Below are 20394 nucleotides of genomic sequence, written 5' to 3'. Positions count from 1 at the left end.
ATATCTGTTCCTGTAACTGTCATGATTCGGGCCCCAAGGAAACATGACTTCAAACCTCTTGCCTCCAAAGACTGCATCCAGTTGCCATGGAGATCTGTGGGTGGTGTCAGGGCAATAACCACGGGCATGAGTATCAGGGAGGAGTAAGCAGCAGGAGCACTTGGGTAAGACAAAAAAGTCAGATGGCTACAGTACTGGATGCAAGAGATTCTTACATGTGAAGTCACTACTTCCCAGAAGTGAAACCCACTTGGTTTCTTCTTCTGTTCCGGTTTTTATCTTATCTTATCTTATCTTATCTTATCTTATCTTATCTTATCTTATCTTATCAGAGAGTGAGCGCGGGGGAGGGACAGAGAGAAGGAGAAATAGAATCCCATGCAGGCTCCACACTATCAGCAGTGTCCCACACAGAGCTCAATCCCACGAACCACGAGATCATGACACCAGCTGAAATCAAGAGTCTGCCACTCAACCGGAGCCTATTCTGTTCCTGTTTTTATGTGTGGTTCTAGAAGATTGGTCAGCTGCCATAGGCAGGAGAAGACAACTTTGTAACATTCAAGAAAAACGAGACATTGACGTGTATAGGCATGACAGACATAAATTATGGCATTGATTCTCTTCTTTGCCGAGCAATGAACCTCATTAATGGCTTTTTTTTTTTTTTTTTTTTTTCAACGTTTTTTATTTATTTTTGGGACAGAGAGAGACAGAGCATGAACGGGGGAGGGGCAGAGAGAGAGGGAGACACAGAAGCGGAAACAGGCTCCAGGCTCTGAGCCATCAGCCCAGAGCCTGACGCGGGGCTCGAACTCACGGACCGCGAGATCGTGACCTGGCTGAAGTCGGACACTCAACCGACTGCGCCACCCAGGCGCCCCTCATTAATGGCTTTTTAACAAAACATTAACTGACTTGTCAGTACCTTTATGAAAAACTCAACTTTGATCATTTTTATTTAAAATATTATGTTTGTTCTTTTTCTTCTTTCCCTTTACTTCCCCCAATCCTAGCTATTCGCTGGGGACCAGCATGGAGGGGACCCCTGGGAGAGGTAGAAGGGGGAGAAGTGGCCCAAAACCAAGTGAGGCAGTGTGAAGAAGGTGCCACCGGGGGCCTCATCTTGGGGCTGAATGTCCAAGTCCCAAGTGGGATGGAGAGGGTGTTCACGAGGCGGGACTTCCCGAACTGGAGTCTTGTTTCCTGATCAAGGAAAGCAGGGCATCTACACAGCGGAGCTGTTTAACATGGGGTGCTGAAATTGGTGAGGTGTGGAGAGGGCCAGTGGAGTGTGTGGTCTGGCACAGAGTGTCAGAGAGAGTGGGCTGAGGAGAGCATCCCCATGAAGGTGGGGGATACCATGGAATGTAGCCCCCAGTCAGGGTGGAAAGAACTTTCACCTGGGAACTCTGTCCGGTACCTGATACCAGAGCACAAGTGGGAAGAGGAGGCCATTCTGTTGGAGATATAGCCCCAAAAGGGCACCATTGACATGAGGTGCTGAAGACAACAGGAGTCAGAGTTTCCACTGACCAAACTAGGGCAATTGAACCATCAGAATAAGTAATAACAATAGCAGATAAGAAATAACCTACTGCATAGAATAGGCAGCTATAGGCCCATACTGACGCCAATAAGTAAATGAATACAATTGCAAGTTCGATGAAGAAAAGAGGTTGAACACAGTATTAGTGAACCTTCCCACAAAATATTTAGTAACTGGAAAGGAGAAATGCAGCACTGTGCAGTGGGGACGCCCGCCAGACGTGGTGCTAAGCAAGTGAGTGGTGTGGAGAGCTTCTGTCACCGAAGTGCTCAACATCGTGGGCCCCGTGATGGGAGGCAGGGAAGACTGCCAGCTTCACATCAGTGATGTCCCCACCAGCAGGTACATAAGCTGAATCCGGGTGGGAGCAAACCGCAAACACCGCAACATCCTCCTTAGTCACCGACCTAGTATCTTCGAAAGTGTCAGTCATAAAAGTCAAAGAAAGACTGAGAAACTATTTCAGATTGGAGGAAGGTTTACTTACGTGACAAGTAAATACAATGTGTGATTCAGAACTAGAAACATTTATTTTCTTTTTTTATGTTTATTTTTGAGAGAGACAGAGACAGAGACAGAGCACAAGCGGGGGTGGGGTGCAGAGAGAGAGGGAGACATGGGCTCTGAAGCAGGCTTCAGGCTCTGAGCTGTAAGCACAGAGCCTGACACGGGACTTGAACTCGTGAACCGCGAGATCATGACATGAGCTGAAGTCAGATGCTTAATTGACTGAGCCCCCCAAGCACCCTGAAACATTTACTTTAGATGGGATTCTTGGGAGGATTGGCAAAATGGAAACAGGGTCTGAGGATTTGGTGTGTCAGTGAGATGATATAATGGGTCAACATTAACTTTCTGATTTTGATTGTTGCATTGTGGGTATGCAGGAAAACATCCTCTTTTGTAGGAAATGCACCCTAAGGAATGAGGAGGCATTAGGTTTAAGAAAATGAATGTTATTTTTACTTTACTTGCAATTGTCACATAAATTTGAAATGGCTTTGACACTTACAAATACATTAAAGATATAGCATTTTATTTTAATGTGCTATAATTTGTATTTTTCATTGTAATATTGCAATGTAGACAATCTTGAATATTTTAAAAATATTTTATAAAAACTTAATTAAAATTTACATTTTGAATTCTTCTATTTAACTTGATCTTAATGCAAATATGTTCAAATTTATACACTTTCAATGGAATCACACATTTCTTGATACATAATAATGAGGACCAGTTTGGATCCTGACAAAAAAATAGAAAAATAAAAGTGTTCTGACAAAAAATATATATATTTATATATAATGCTTATGAAAAAAATAAAAAGAGAAATCTCATTACATTTTTAGGAAATTTAGAACAATGAAAATGAGCTGACTTACTATTAAGTATGAGCCACATAAAATCTACCTACAGGATATTACAGATTCTTAATGAAGATTTAATTACTGATTAAACCCATGAGACTGTAAAAGAGAATTGTTCCTATCATAAGTCTGGCTTTCCCATTATAAGATGAAGAAAATTTTACTTGGATTGAACAAGAAAAATAAAACAAATTGAACTTTACTATTTGAATGGATGATGGGCCTGGAAAACATTCTTCGAACAGTGTGTGGAACCTTCTAGAAAAACATGATCTAACTCTGATTTAAATAAGTGATAGAAATTTTCCATTTGATGACCATGCCAAAAAGTCTAGTGTTTACTTTATAAAAGAAACAACCTTTTTTTCCCCAAATGTAGGAAATGAGTGGCTTTTATTCACTAAGTTTAAAGAAAACGTATTTTTGTTACTGCTTTTATACATGTTTCACAGAAATGTTCAAGGTTGACTTTCATTAATCAGGCATTGTGACTGGATATTCTGAGGTATTTGTATGAAATAAAGTAACCATATGATTGCTAGAATAGAAAAACAAAAGACAAATAAATAGCAAACAATAATATTATTCAACCAAGACAAGTAAACACTGACACAGAACATCGAATAATTCAAAGAAAAATAGTCTCTAGTGAAGCATAATGAGACTTTGCATGGCACTGACAGCCTGATATTTATGAAAAACAATGTGAATATCTAGGTTCAGTGGAATTGATTTTGAAATCCATTATCAATGGCCACACCTATAAGATGGAGGCCAGGGAGAGAAGGAAGAAAGGAAGGAGGAAGGAAGGAAGGAAGGAGAAGGAAGGAAGGAAGGAGAAGGAAGGAAGGAAGGAAGGAAGGAAGGAAGGAAGGAAGGAAGGAGAAGGAAGGAGGAAGGATGGAAGGAAGGAGAAGGAAGGAAGGAGAAGGAAGGAAAGAGAAGGAAGGAAGGAAGGAAAGAAGGAAGGAAAGAAGGAAGGAAGGAAGGAGAAGGAAGGAGGAAGGATGGAAGGAAGGAGAAGGAAGGAGGAAGGATGGAAGGAAAGAGAAGGAAGGAAGGAGAAGGAAGGAAAGAAGGAAGGAAGGAAGGAAGGAAGGAAGGAAGGAAGGAAGGAAGGAAGGAAGGAAGAAAGAAAGGAAGGAAGGAAGGAAGAAGGCAGGGAGGGAGGGAGGGAGGGAGGTCAGTCATCAAAGACCCGGATTCTTTCTTCTGTGCTGGAGAGTTTCCCCTGAACTCTGCATCCTCAGAAAAGGGGACTCACTCAGTTCTCTGCTCCTAAGGGTCACATAAGGGCCCCAACACATTATCCTCCTGTCTAACTTTATGAGATCCATTCATTTTTAAGCTTTACAGACGTATACTCCACAGGGTGGCACTGTTTGTTGAGTGATTGTCTGAAGGAATCCTTCGGCTACTGAATTCTGTCAAATTTGTGTAACAAAACTTCTTATTCTTTCCTATTCCTTTAATTTTGGATTATTTTCTGCCTCCCTCCCCTCCCTGCCTCTATTCCTTCTCTATACCTCCTTTCTTTCCCTTCCTCCTATTTCTCTCACTTCCCCGCCCCCAAGGACATAATAATAAAATGAGGCAATGTGTCAAAAGGATCTTACATAATGGGTCCTGATTGCTTTGCCCCACAGGCTGCCTGCCCATTAGGTGTGATTCATGAACTGCAAGACCACTGGAGGAAAGCAGTTCCTGCCAGAATACTCTACAGTTGAGCTGAACCACAGGCAAACTACCAGAACCAGAAGTCCGCAATGCTCATTTGCATAGTAAAGAGCTATGTTGGGGTGAGTGAAAAAATGCATCTATTAGAGAAAGTTGTCAGGAGACCTCCAATTAAGCAGACCCTGGCCCAGTGATGACCAAGTAGGGTGAGGGGGTTAAATGCCCTATGGGGCCCTTTTGATGTCCAGAGCTAGATTACTTTCTGTCAGCTCAGTGTACACCCCAATGTCCTGGGAGCCCTCATCATGGGAGGACATTCAGCTCATCAGGGAAGGGAGCAGAGACTGGCATTTCTAACTATGGTACCAGAACAGGCACCTTCCACAATCAGATTGTTGGGCTCTTTGAGTAAGATGAATTTTTAATATAAAGGCCAGCTGTGCAAGAGTTCAGCATGGAGGAAGGAGCCTGATATGTGTTCTTTATGCAAGGAGGGAAGGAAGAAAGAAGGAAAGAAAGAAAGAAAGAAAGAAGGAAAGAAAGAAAGAAAGAAAGAAGGAAAGAAAGAAAGAAAGAAAGAAGGAAAGAAAGAAAGAAAGAAAGAAAGAAAGAAAGAAAGAAAGAAAGAAAGAAAGAAAGAAAGAAAGAAAAAGAAAGAAAGAAAGACGTCTTTTAAAAATAGTCTTCTATGACTATAGGTTTCATGCATGCCATTGGAGCCATTTGAAAGGATGATGTCATCAGATGAATTATGCAAACCCCCCCCCCCCCTGCAAAATGTGTTAAAATCATATCCTCTGGTACCTGTGAATGTGACTTTATTTGGAAATCAGGTCTTTGCTGATGTAATCAAGTCAGGAAAGTTCATACTGGATTGTGGGGGTGAAGCTAATATAAGGACTGGTGTTCTTTTTTTTAATGTTTATTTATTTTGAGAAAGAGAGAGAGCATGAGTGAGTGGGGAAGGGCAGAGAGAGAGAGAGAGAGAGAGAGAGAGAGAATCCCAAGCAGGCTCAGCCCTGTTAGTGCAGAGCCTGATGTGGTGCTCTATCCCATGAACTGTGAGGTCATGACCTGAGCTGAAATCAAGAGCCAGAGTCTCAACTGACTGAGCTACCCATGTGCCCCAAGAACTAGTTTTCTTTTTTTTTTTAATTTAAATAGTTTTCTTTTTTTTTTAATTTTTTTTTTTGCATTTATTTATTTTTGAGAAACAGAGTGAGACAAAGCGTGAGCAGGGGAGGGGCAGAGAGAGAAGGAGACACAGAATCCGAAGCAGGCTCCAGGCTCTGAGCCATCAGCACAGAGCCCGATGCGGAGCTCGAACTCATGAACTGTGAGATCATGACCTGAGCTGAAGTCAGACGCTCAACCGACTGAGCCACCCAGGTGCCCCAGGACTGGCTTTCTTCTAAGAGGGAAGCGTGGACATACAGGGAGACAGAGGCAGAGACTGGACTGAAGACTGAAGTGCCCACAGACCAAGGAACAGCAACAGCTGCCCAGAAACCCCCAGAAAAAATTCTCGCTCAAAGCTTCCAGTAGAACCCAACATGGCTGACACCCTCATGGCAGACTTCTGGCCTCCAGAGACATGAGAGAATAAAATGGCTTCATCAAAGGCCACTGGTTTGTGGTTCTTTGTTTCGGCGGCCCTAGGAAACGAATACGGCTGGGTAGGTTTGTACATTCAACCTAATTCAGTGAATGTTTTGGAGGCTGTACAGTTTCATAAAATTATGAGCATATTCACACGAACAGCAGAAGGAGCTTTCCTTTTTGCTTGCTTGACACCTTCACTTGATGCTCCATTTGAATCAGAGTTCTGAAGAGATTATATTGACTTAACATCCACATTTTGCAGGTGTTTGCTGGGCACTTACGATGTGTCAGACCCTTACTGTGAGCCAGGGAGACAGCTGTGAAAATCTCATCCTCACAAAAGTTAGAGTCTGGCCAGGTTGTAAGAAAGATCCGTCAAGTATGAAGAATGCTATGTTCAGGGGAAATGAGTGGAGGTGGGAGACGTGGGAATAAACGGCAGGACTTGTATTCGAGGAGAGACTCCATGATAAACTCACTTCGACAGCCCAGTGTGACTTCTCGGATCCAGGCCAGAACCCAGTGACATCCAGCTTTATGCAGATTCTGATGCTTCAGGGAGGATGTCTGAGTAATGGGTCCCCCCCAGGCATAGATTTCTGCCCATGTGCCGCGTTCCCAAGGAGAGCGAGCTACTTTAGTTCTAGTCCCTCTGTCTTGCTGTTTACAGAGCCTCAGTGAAAGACTGGAGCCTTGGCCTAGATCCCAGGCTGTTGACTGGGGCCATAGTGCACTTGGGGTAGATTTCCTGGTTTTCTATCTGCCTGGACAGCATGGGAAGGCAGCTCTTAGGTGCTTCCTGCTGTGCTCTGCTTAGCTAGACCTCCTGGTGCACATCATACATAATCCCCATTGTGTGTGTGTGTGTGTGTGTGTGTGTGTGTGTGTGTGTGAGAGAGAGAGAGAGAGAGAGAGAGAGAGAGAGAGAGAAGGAAGGGGAGAGGGAGAGGGAGAGAGAGAGTTGAGATTGTTGCCTTTTGAGGCTGTGTGCCTACTGTGCCCAGCTACAGCTCCGTCCATTTACCATCAATCTTGGCCTCTGCCTCTGTCCTACATAGAACAGTGTCTTGATTGATCAACCATCTTGTTTCTAACCACAGCATAAAAGACAATAGGTCTAAACCTGAACTCTTGGTTCCCTTAGCCCCCCAATTGATTTCTACCCTAGCACTCTCCAACTCAGGAAATGGAACTTTCCATTTGATTACTCAAGTAGGAGATACTCAAATTACCCTCAATTTTCCCCATCTCCTACATTTAACCCTCTAAAACATATTGCTAATTTAATTTCAAGTTCATCCTCTTTCTTTACAACTTACATCCCAAAGTCCTCATACAAACTATCCTATTGTTTCTCCTGGACATTCGTCACCTCCCCTGCTTGCCTATCTCTGATATTTTACAATATGGCAGTCGAGGATGTTCTTAAAAACAAATCAAATTAATTCCACTGTATAAAACACTCCACTGACTCCATGCTACTCTCCATGTTATCTTAAGCAAGTTATTCCATGCCTCTGCACCTCAGTTTATGTACCTGTAAAATGGATGCTGTGGTACTATTCCTCCCATTGGATAGTTGTGACAAATAAGTTAACAAACATAAGTGCTTCAGGCACAAAGTAAAGGCTCAATAAATCTTATCATCATTATTATCATCAACACTGTTGTCAATATTACTGTTATATTCAGAATAGAATTCAAGCCTAGAATCGTGGACCTCCATGACCTGGCCCTGCCTGTTTCTGCCCTGGAATCTCATGCACCCTGTGGCAAAATCCAGCCATCAACACTTCTTTAATCTTGTTTCCACCTCAGGACCTTTGCACATGACATTCCTTCTATCTGCTAGCTTCTCCCAATTATTGTCATGGCTGACACTATTGCCTTCCTCACAAACATCTCCAAACCTTCCCACTGTACTTGCCCTTAGTTCTATCTGTTTTCTTCATAGAAAAGGAATGGATAGATTCATAGATTTATAATTATAGTCGTTTATTTGTTTACCTCTTTGCTGTTGGTCATGATGCTTCTTACCATGCCCATGAGGTCAGGGATCATGTTTATCTTGTCCATCTTATGTCTCTAGTACCTAACGTAACTCCCAATGGTTATGCAATACTGGATATTTATGAAACATCCTCAATCTACCTTCCCAACAAATTCCCACTTGACTTCCCACAGGCAGTACTGTTTTCTTCAGCCATGTGATTTTTTCTCTCCAGCTTCTGAATTTGGCCTTCTTACTTGCTCTGTGTTGTTTCTTCTGCAGAGAGATCTTTTCCCTTCTGTATCTGATAAAATCCTGCCTATTTGTCCATGCCTACTCCCATCCTGTGAACCCCAAGGTCAATCAATCCCCAGGCACATTGCCCCCACAATATCCTGTCCCCATCCTGCCATTTATCCTACATCAATATTTCCCATTTACAGATCTGTCTTTCTCTTTCTCGTTAATCTCTGAGACAAACATGAGTTATTGTGTAGAATGTATAAAAAGATTGCTTAAAGAGGTTTTGTTAGGATTATACCACCTTTGGGAAAAAGAGAGAGTGGGGGCCACTTTATTCTCAAAATCTCAAAATCAACTTTATTCTCAAAATCTCAAAAGCACCTCTAACAGTGTCTGACACAGAAGATCTACAATAAATATTTGGTGAGTGAATAAATGAGTGCATAAATATTGAAAATCTTTACTTATGGAATGTATGTCAGTCAGAGTCCTGGAAAGAAATAGATGTCACTCTCAATCAAGTTAATTGAGGGAAGTTTAATAAAAGGGCCCTTGACAAAGGTGTGGGCAGGGTTAGAGAAAACCAACACGGTTTGGTAAAACCCTGTGGGAGTGTACCATCAGGATCTCTTACCGCTCCTAAACCCGAAAAGGCCAGGAGAAAGTCACAAGAACCTGTTAGAGAGGGATGCCTTACAAGAGCTTTGCCTAAGACAGGGCACAACCCAGGGGCGCCTGGGTGGCTCAGTCGGTTAAGCGGCCGACTTCGGCTCAGGTCATGATCTTGCGGTCCGTGAGTTCAAGCCCCGCGTCGGGCTCTGTGCTGACAGCTCAGAGCTGGGAGCCTGTTTCAGATTCTGTGTCTCCCTCTCTCTGACCCTCCCCTGTTCATGCTCTGTCTCTCTCTGTCTCAAAAATAAATAAAAAACGTTAAAAATAAAAAAAAAAAAAGACAGGGCACAACCCAAATGATAGCTTCTGAAGGAGAGAATAAGTATCCGGACTTCCCTTTGCTGACACCCACGTTTTGCTCTGCTGTTTCTGAATGTGCGTGGCAAGAGAGCCCGTGAATGCATTCCTAAAGCCACTCAGGAAACAGGATGGAGGGTAGATCTGGAAGGGCCGTGGGGGATGTGGGGCAGAAAGCCAGGGAATAAGACAGTAACCCCGTGAAACACAAAACACTGTTTCTTCGTCTCTACATGTAGTATCGACACCGGATCAGTAACAACAAAAAGCAGCCAGTGGCTATTATGACTCCCATTTTAGAGATAAGGCAACTGAGACACAGAAAACTGCAGCGACTTGGTCAGTCTTTCAGTCAGTAGATTGCGCAGCCAGTAAATCTGAGTCCAGACATCACACAGATAAATCTCAGTGCCCGTCAGTAGGTGGTTTCTGCTTGTTTTTGAATTGTTGTTGTTTGTTTTCCAGTGTTGATTCAGCAAGAGAGGAGGGTTGAAACAATGTGCAGTTGACCCAGTTTCTAGGCCCGCGTTTCTGACAAATTAGTTGTGAACAGTCAATAGGGGTGGGTTAGTGTCCAGGGGCATAAGACAGCAGAGCAGAATCAAATATACGTTAAAGTACAACCATCAAAATCAGGAAATTTAATAATTTCATATTGGCATAATACTACTGTCTCATCTATGATCCAGATCAAATGCTCATCAATTATCAGGGCACCTGGGTGGCTCAGTCTGTTATTGATTTCGACTCAGGTCACGATCTCCCAGTTTGTGGGATCGAACCCCACATCAGTCTCTGCACTGATAGCACAGAGCCTGCTTGGGATTCTCTCTCTCCCTCTCTTTCTGTCCCTCCCCAACTCACACATGCTCTCTCTCTCTCTCTCAAAATAAATAAATGAACATTTAAAAACATAAAATAAAATCAGAAAATCTAATATTGACACAATGCTAGTATCAAATTTAATTTTTATCAGTTGTCCCAATAACGTCCTTTGTAGCTGAGTTTTCTGGTCTGGCATCCAATCCAGGACCACATAGTGGATGGAGGTGTGAATTCCACTTCTCTTCTTTAGTCTCAAACTGTTTGTGTCCTTTACTTTTCCTTTCTTGACCTTGATTTGTGTGTGTGTGTGGCAGTACATGGCAATGACTTTGTAGAATGCTGCTCATTTTTAGCTTATGTACTATTTCTGTATGACAGATTTGGGTCACATAGTTTTAAACAGAATACAATGGACCAGGAGCTTTATGCCTCCCTTTCCAGAGCATATTGCACAGATGTTTCCCAATGCTGGTGGCATAGTGTTAGTCCATTAGTTAAGGTGATGCTTTGCAGCTTACTCCAATGTGAAGATACTATTTTCCCTTAATGATTACTGACTTCTCTGCAGAGAGATTTTGAGTGAATGCCTCATTGGTTAGCAACCCCACCTCTTCATTGGGCAGTCCAGTTATGGGATTGAAGACCATAGCGGTTTTTAAGTTGTGAATTTAATGCTTATAGAAATAAGAATGGAGGGGCTCCTGGGTGGCTCAGTCAGTTAAGCATCTGACTTTGGTTCAGGTCATGATCTCATGGCTCATGAGTTTGAGCCCCTCATCAGGCTTTGTGCTGACAGGTCAGAGCCTGGGGCCTGCTTTGGATTCTGTGTGTGTGTGTGTGTGTGTGTGTGTGTGTGTGTGTGTGTGTGTGTCTTTCCCTCTGTCCCTTTCTCACTGGTGTGCTCCTTGCTCCCTTCTCTTTCTCTCTCTCTCTCTGTCTCTCTCTCTCAAAAATAAATAAACTTAGGGGCGCCTGGGTGGCTTAGCTGGTTAAGCGGCCGACTTCGGCTCAGGTCACGATCTCGCCGTCCGTGAGTTCGAGCCCCGCGTTGGGCTCTGTGCTGACAGCTCAGAGCCCGGAGCCTGCTTCAGATTCTGTGTCTCCCTCTCTCTGCCCCTCCCCCGTTCATGCTCTGTCTCTCTCTGTCTCAAAAATAAATAAACGTTAAAAAAATTTTTTAAATAAATAAACTTAAAAAATAAAAGAAAGAGGAATGGAAACAGGAGAAGATATAAGGAGAGAAGTTGATGGACAATATCACGGTACGTGGAGATAGTCAACTCTGTGATGGCCACACGGAGGTGGGCACCTGTTCAACTGGGGGCAATGGTTCATGGCACAGTGTGTTCAAACAGTCTGACATTCTTTCTCAATAGAGAGACCACCCCGGTGTAGACCTATGAACACCGACAGCCTGTCGTGCTTGTCTGCTTGGCTCATAAACACCGACAGCCTGTCGTGCTTGTCTGCTTGGCTCATATTTCAAAGACTTGAAGCCTGTTGTACACTTAGTGTCTGCCTTTGGCATTGTCCTCTGCTGTCATACTTCCCAGTCATGAGCAGGCTCCAGTTCTGTGCCCCTGGGATGACAGTACCTCTCCTCTGCTGAGGGTTTATGAGCTGATACAAGGAAATCTTCAGAAACGTGGACTTTTGAGGCTTGTAGGAAGACTAAGACAACAGAGACAAAAGTTATTTTGTTGGTAGGGACAGAGGTCCTCACCAGGTCCCTGCCTGCCATGTCACTCGTTATGCAGGCACTTTCTCAAACACCAGATCACTAAAGTCCCAATGACTGATAAGCCATATTTAGAAATACAAGAGACCGTCATCCAAATATCTCAAGGAAAAGAGAATGCAAGCATTCAGCCTATGTGTAGAAGAAGGATTCACTTTTAAAATTTATCCTGCCATAACTGAGATGTACTGTGTCACCATTCCTGTGAATCTATGCATCTTTGAACAATAGTTGTTGGGGAAAACAATCCAGGTGCCAGTATTATTTTTCTGTCCTTCCGTCTGTCCTCTTCAGAAACACAGTATTATTTAGAAAAATCTTAGAACAGGGCACGCTATTTACAAAGTAAGCACTCCTCTGAGACCTTCGCAGGCTTCCATCATGCAGATAGGCTCCTCCCGCTGGGGAACCGAGGACTCCGGTCACAAGACGAGTCCACAGAACAGACCCTGAGGCTCTTTCTGAAGCATCGTGTACGGTAGATGGTAAAGTGTTGAAGATATTTTGAGACATTACAACAAATGGATATATAAATAATTATAATGCAGAAGTGAAATGGCTTTTTAAGATTAAAGTTATTTCTACACAATACAACACAGAAGGTCTTACCATATGCAGCTTCAGGACCCCTGAGAAGCCCACAGCCCAGGAGCCTGTGTGAACACCCCTTAAGTGTCAGAGAAACACCAGGAAAGCACTTTATGGATTCCTTCACATATTCTTAAAAACGATGTTACAGCTTCTCTTCCAATCTTTCTCCAGTTTTTGTCTTCTCCCTTCTTTTCTTCCCTCCTTCCATCCTTTATTTATACTGAGTGTTTATTGAGCATGTACTTGGTGCCAGGCAGCGTGCTAAGTTTAGTGGATACAGCAATGAATGCAGCTGGAATTCCCTGCTCTCACAGAGCATTTGATCTAGTGGACAGGAAGAGAGCCAATCAACAAATAAGCCAAACACAAACACTGTGTATTTAAGGTCGTAGTTATGTTTGAACAGTGATATATGCCAAGATGAAAAATGTTAACATGTCATGAAAAAGAAAGCCCTGTAAGGTGGTTGGGGGCTGGGGTAGAGCCTTCGGGGAGAGACTCTGAGGATGTGGAATAGAACAAGGGTTTAAAGGTGAGAAGCCCCTTCAGGAAATCCTGGGGAAAGGCCTGTCCTGCCAGCTGGCTTGAGGAGTGACAAGCCAGGGATGAATCAGGGGCAGGTGGGGGAGGACCAGTGAGGCTGGAGAGAATGCGGCATGGGGAGAGGGTGGAGGATGAGTCAGGGAGGGAGCGGGGACATCAGGAAGAGTCTGGAAGAACGCCATAAAGACACAGACAGCATTAGTAAAATGAGAAGAATGGTTTATTTATAAAGATTTTTTTAATGTTTATTTCTGAGAGAGATAGAGAGAGAGTGTGCAAGCCAGGGAGGGGCTGGGGGTGGGGGGCGCAGTGCAGAGGATCCATAGCAGGCTCTGTGCTGACAGCTGAGAGCCCGATGTGGGGCTTGAACCCACAAACCGTGAGATCATGACCTGAGTCGAAGTCGGACACTTAACCGACTGCTCCACCCAGGAGCCCCAAGAATGGGTTATTTAGTACATATTTTATCACAATATAATGTGTTATGATTCAGTTCAGAAACGTTAAGTGAATTTCTCAAACTCACGGTCCGACTTCCAGTCAATTCCGAACTTGTGCCCCTGGATGTTGCTGCCCCTCAGGAGGCTGAATGACTCGGTCAAAACCGCAGGTACATTAATGGAAAAAGCATCCTTAAGTTTGGGCTTTTGGGCTATGAGTCCTTTCTGTTTGCACCTTTATACATCCTTGGGAAAAAAAGGTCATCTATTGTCCCAGCCAGTTAAGTGAGGACTGTTTTTCTTTCGAAGAAGAGCATGAGAAAGATTGCCAGACGCGCTTCAAAAATAAAGGCCAAAAAGATTGAAGGCTCATGAAATCTAGGAATAACCATTCTGCTGAGAATAAAAAAAAACACAAAATCGCTTGTTGCTAGGGATTGGCTGGATGATGGCCCAGGGACTCAAGTCCAGGAGGGACGCTCTTGGACACTCCCTGTCGGTGGGCGTGACCATATCCTGGGGAGGTGCACAGCAGACCGGTCGACCTACCGGTGTTGCTTTATTTCTGCACTTTTAAACATCCCTGGGAGGGGCAGAGTCCCACTTTTCTCCACAGGCTCCCAAGCTCCGCTATGGCATTGATGAAAGGGTTTGCACTTACGGAGAGTTAGAAGATTCCAGAATACTAGCACTTGAATGTCCAGCCTCTTTTTATACAGAGGATGAGACAGGTATAAAGAGATGAAGAGACTTGCCCAGAGCAACCACCAGAACTTTTCAGAATGGAAGTCCAGAGCCCTTTCAAGCTGTCTCATTGCAAAAAAAGAGGACAGTATTCCTAAGTATCATTGAAAAGTATCCACATATATATATATGTGTGTGTGTGTGTGTGTGTGTGTGTGTGTGTGTATATATAATATATATGTGTATTATATATGTATATATGTGTTATATATATGTATACATATACATACATATATATAACATATATATTATATACGTATATATATACATATATACATATATATATTATATACGTATATATATACACATATATATTATATATGTATATATACGTATATATATACACATATATATATACGTATATATACACACACATATATATACACATATATACACATTTATATATTATATATGTGTATATATATGTGTGTGTATATATTCACACACATTTTTATAAAATGTGTATATATATATGTGTGTGTATATACACACATATATATAAAATCCAGGATGAATAGTATTTAGTAGTACAGAAAATGACACTATCTTTGTAAACTATGAGAATATGAGCAAAGCCCTCCTCTGATAAAGACGTGACAGAAAGACAGTGCCAAGGTCACTATCAGTAGTTACTCCTGTTCTCTAAGTATGGAGAAAATTTTGTTTCCTTCTTTGTCCTTTTCTGATTTTCCCTAAATTTCTGAAAATTATGTGAAATATTTGTGGGAGGAAAACAAAACCAAATAAAGTTGATAAACAGTTTTTGTTAAAAACAAAACCAGCTAACGGAGAATTGATGTTGCCTTTTCATACCAGCCCGTCTTTTATTTTTTCATACAGCAAAGTAAAAACACAGAAGTTTCATATTGTCACTTATTATTTGCAAAATGGAATGCCACACAGTGCAAAGCTATTCTGCCAGGAGCGTCTTCCGTTATGCACGAACATTTTGAATGAAAGCACTTTTAAATCATCATTTCCCCCCCAAACAGCTGCTTTATATTCTCTGTTTTTTTTCAAATTCTGGGAGACAAATAGCTCTAATTTTTTTCTGAATTTGTGTTATATTGTGTAGGTATACCATTGATGGCCAGCAGTACGTCTATTAATTCTCAACAACCATTGAGAGGCATCGAATGATCGTGGATGTCTAACAAGGTCCTGGAACAAAGTAGGTGCTCAGTAAATATTCTTGAAAGAGAGAAAGAATGGGAGGGAGGGAAGAAGGGGGGAAGGACGAAGGAAGTGACTGGAGGTATCAATGAAAAATTTTGAAAAGGAACCACAGAACCACCCAACAAGCAAAAGCAAAACCGGTTAAATCTCAGTTGTGTTTCATGAGACCCGAGTTTGAATCCTAGCTCCGGCACAAAACCAACAACATGACAATGGGAACGACATTTAGTTTTATCAGTCCGTTTCCTCCTGGATAAAGTGCAGGTAATATAAACAATAAATTTGTAGATGTACTATGGTTATTACTTAAGATAAACCAAGAAAATGCTGTTTTTGTAAATTGTGTTGTGTGACTATTATAAAGGTCATTAATCAAAATCCTATTGTTGGTATTATCCCAGCTCAATGCCTGGCACATTATAGACATTTACTCAATAACCATAAGCCCAGTAAATGACTGATTGAGTGAATAAAAGTTAGACAAATGAAATGCCTGGCTGAAGTTGTAAAAAGAGAGACATTAAAATCAAAATCTCCTGGCTAGAGGTTCAATGTGATCCCCTCTGTGTTTGAAGTCTATGATTGGCTTTTATACCTGGATTCTCTTCCTATCTAGGTGTTCTTCTTATGCAAATCTTTAGTAGAGTCTGAAATTCAGATTCAAATACACAGTTTTGGTGTTTAATGCAGTCTTGATTAATTGCAGTTCTTACTAATTTCAAGTTGGAAAAATCAAGGGATGTTATTCAATTAGGTTTGTTTTTCTATAGATAATAGTCTATCCACAGTATAATGTAATGCTAGAAATCTGATATTTTGTTAATGCAGATATCAACCGTTATTCACACAGTGGGTTTCCCTGCAATCTATTGGCCTTATGCCAAATTTGTTTATTTCTTAATTTTCTGTATGTGTGGGCTAGTTTTTATGGGCTAGAACCATGAAAACTGCATTCGAAAGATCATTGATCCATGATTCAAGTACAGCGTTAGGGCTTGGGGAAACAAAAGTGAGAAGAATGATATTTAACAGATTTCTATCCACTGAGAGAATTGTCATGCAGATCAACAGGTTATAAAGTGTTGTAAATGCATTTACAGAAAATAGTAAGGAGAAGTGTACATTAGGCACCATGCCTGAAGATTTCCAGTGAGGGTCTCTCGCCTTTGATGGAGAGGTGGACCAAAAAAGGATTTCTGGGGTAGTGTTTTCCAAGTTCAGTCTTGCAGGATATATAGGGGGAATATGGTCAAATAACAATGGAGAAATCGTTCTAGATGTGAAGTCAAACTTGAACCCAAGCTCAGAGATATGGAACTGCTGAAAATCCAGTGGTTTGCCATGGCAGGAAGATTAAGTGGGAGACTTAAGTGGTCTTTCCAAAGGAGGAAAATTCCTGTGTTCCATGAAGAGAAGATTGGATTTTCCTCTCAGGCAGAGAGAAATTCTTTGGAATTTCTGAAGGATTTTAAGCTGGGTGTTGGACCCTGTTATATGTTTGCAGATATGATGGACATAGCAAAATCTCGAGTTTCATAGTTTTTTTCCAATCATATGTTAAGCATTTATTTCCCCCAATTTCAAGAAGTATGAAAGTTTTAGATGTCAGCTAAGGTTTGAATCCTTTCTAAATGAACCCACTGATAATTCGTCCACAGTACATAATTGTCATAAGGGAGGATCAGTGCAGTCAGGCGCAGAGAATAAAAAGTCAAGTCCTGACTGTCAGGCTTCTAATTCTGGACTTTGGGCTTCCAATGATCTAGTTCACTGGCATAGACAATGGGCTTATAAAAATCTTTTATTTCCTGGCACATTTCCTTTTCTTTTTTTTTTCCTTCTCCTGGTGAAATGAGAAAAAAAAAAAACTCACTGATGCTAAAACAGCAGCTGAAAATGTTTAGAACGCAAGAGATTTAGATGTAGTATCAGGGATCTCCCCCTGTCTCCCTGTACCCCAACGATGAAGTGATGGAAAGAAAACAGATGGGGGGACCCAAATGTCAATCAAATTTGTCTCTTGCTCTTGAGTAAGATGAAAATACCTGACAATTTCCATATGGAAGCCTCCCCCCACACACACCATTGTGGCAACTAAAGAACAGGATTGGTAGTGATTTCTATCTATTGTGGCATGAATAGTCAGGAAAGACTGGACACAGTCCAGGCATTCTTTGCAGCCTCACAAGGGGAGAGGAGAGTACCTGAATATTCCTTATGCTCACAGTCAGGGAGAGAGCATTGTTGAGCTCAAAATTAGTTGAGAGACAGGGCTAACTGACAGGATGGAAAAAATATCAATTACCGGGATGAATATGTGTGTAAGAGGTGGCAGAGAAAACCATTCCTCCAGAAGTGATGCCGTCACTTCTCGGTGGGTGGGACCACATGGACACTTCTGGTCACCGATGTACATAAATCCTTCTCCAAACATTAGAATCAACCACAGGGATCAGGAAGAGACTATAAGGTGACACAAATTATACTTTATTGAATTAAATCTATGTGGAACTGCCTAGGTTGAGTTCTCTGCTATCATGTGCAAATAGACTCAAGATAAAAACGCAGGAAGACAAATAAACTTCCAGAAAGACAAGAAAAGTCCAACATCAGGATGACATTCAATAAAGGTAGAAGTGTTTCTAAATCTACTTGGACCAGTTACAAAACCACATTCTCCAGCGAGATTTTGTTTGTAATAAAGTTGATATTTTTATCTCTATCCACTTTAAAATTTTGATTTAAATGAAAATAAATAAAAAATATTTAAATATTTAAATATTTATAAATAAAAAAATAAAAAAATTATTTAAGTAAAATTTAAAAAATTTATTTTTATTTTATTTTGAACTTCCTTGGGAAATAGGATACTGTCAGTTGCTTTTTCCAGGTCCTAGATCTAGTGATGGTAATGGGAATTCACAAATAACCCAACGGGAAGTGGGGCTTTAGTGTTTTGATGGGCAAATAAACAGTAAATGCAGACTACCACAGAAGAAGTCAGGGTAGTCTGGGCGGGAGAAGAGTGTCTGTAGGAAGAAAATGGTACTTACTCTTGGAAGATGAAGAGATGAGGCAGTCAACATGGAGAGAGCATTCTAGGGAAAGGATCCATGTGAAAAAAGGCAGGGAGGCTTCACACAGCCTCCATTTTTGAGACTCAGAGCCAGTTTCTATGACCAGAGTGTATAGCATTCGAGTGTGGGGGGGGGGCACTCCAAGGGAGATCATAAACAACCTGTAAACTATACTCAGTGGGTATATAGGTTAAAAGCTACCAATTTTGAGGGCAAATGCCGGGTGATTTTCATACTACAGTAAAACCTTGGTTTGCAAGCGTAATTCCTTCAGGAATCTTGCTCATCATTCAAAGCACTTATATATCAAAGCCAATTTACCCATAAGAAATAATGGAAACTCAGATGGTCCATTCCACAACCCAAAAACATTCAAATAAAAATGATTACAATACCATTAGGTAATACACTTACCTTTGAAAACCTTCATGGCTGGTGTGGGGGAAACAAGAGAGAAGAGGGTTATTATGTATAGAGATTTTCACTATCACGAATGGAATCACTGGTATCTATTGGCTCAATGGAATCTTTTTCTTTTTGTGCAACTTTAGCAAGGAATGTATCCAATGACACTTGCTTTTGCCTCCTTTTGAAAATTTCATGGAAATGTGACATTGCATTGATGATCACCCACAATCCTGCAGTAAGAGAGAGAGAGAGAGAGGGAGAGAGACAAAACGATTGGCTCAATTGTGATCAAGGGACATTCGGCGTCACGTACTACTCGTACTGCAAGACGTGGCTCGTTTATCAAGTTGAATTTTATTAGAAATGTTTGTTTGTCTTACAGAACACTCACAGAACAAGTTGCTCACAGTCCAAAGTTTTCCCGAAGTTTTAAAGGCTTGGCTAGAGAAATACTCAAACTGTAGAGACAGAATATGATCTGTAGAGATGGCTCATGGTCATTTAGTTTTAGACGGATCATAAGTGACTTTAAAAAAACTTGTCTCAGTTCTAGCAAGATAGCCTTATAAATCAATAATGAGAATTAACATTAAATGGACTCTCCAAATTATCTAAATGAAGGCTTCTTGCCTTCAGGCATAACTGATAGATTTCTATGCAGACCTAACTGGAAAATGATCACAGACTGTCCGTCAACACTGAGTAGCTAAGAGGACATATTTCAGAACATATTGCAATAGAGAAGGGTAAGTCTCACATATGGGTCAATTTGGTTGAGAATATACAAGGAGAAATTATTTAAAATACGTATTTTCATCCTGGAAAAGAGTGTTATGGGAAAATGTCTGTTTCAGACATGGCGTACAGGCCTTGGTGGACCAGCTTGTATGGCTGCCTCCTCTGTAAAGGTTTCCCAAGTTATTACCCAACCCTGCATCCAGGCTGTGCTTTACTCACTGAGCTCATGCAGTCCCGCTAGCTCTCTAGCCACAGGGCCGGGACAATCCTCCCACATTTTTAATGACATTATCAAAGGTACCTGGCTCTCATGAAATTTTTTCGTGCATAATAATGGAAAGTTTAGAGTGTTGTATAGTTTATCAAATGCACAATTTTTAAAAAGTAGAATGTCACGTTCTTTTCCTATTTTTTATGGAAACCCAGAACCATGTCAATCAAGCCTCTGGCTCATAACACAGCATTGGTTCAAGCATAGCCCTGTTTGCCGTTGTTCAATCTTCAGACTTCCCTCCATTCCTAAGATGATATAATTTTATATTGTTATTTATTATGGAAATGTATATAATGCATACATGTATGATTTAAAATTTTTTTAAGTTTGTTTTGTGAGAAAGAGAGAGAGTGAGAGTGCACAAGGTGGGGGGAGGGACAGAGAGAAGGAGAGACAGAATCCCAAACAGGCTTCGCACTGTCAGCTCAGAGCCCAGTGTG

The 20394-nt window shown here is 41.5% G+C and overlaps 1 long non-coding RNA gene across 1 annotated transcript in view; it reads left to right on the top strand.

Moving 5' to 3' along the window:
- Nucleotides 1-4481: 4481 nt before the first annotated feature.
- Nucleotides 4482-20394, top strand: part of LOC131494688 (uncharacterized) — a 120338-nt gene continuing 104425 nt past the window's right edge. The window contains exons 1-2 of the long non-coding RNA XR_009253557.1: nt 4482-4718; nt 15357-15452. This is a non-coding gene — a long non-coding RNA (uncharacterized LOC131494688). The remainder of the gene's footprint in view (nt 4719-15356; nt 15453-20394) is intronic.

The sequence above is a fragment of the Neofelis nebulosa genome, chromosome 14 (genome assembly GCF_028018385.1).
Source record: "Neofelis nebulosa isolate mNeoNeb1 chromosome 14, mNeoNeb1.pri, whole genome shotgun sequence".
In the NCBI taxonomy this organism is placed as follows: Eukaryota; Metazoa; Chordata; class Mammalia; order Carnivora; family Felidae; genus Neofelis; species Neofelis nebulosa.
The sequence above is the reverse complement of the archived record's forward strand: the minus strand, read 5'-3'. Positions and strand labels throughout refer to the sequence as shown.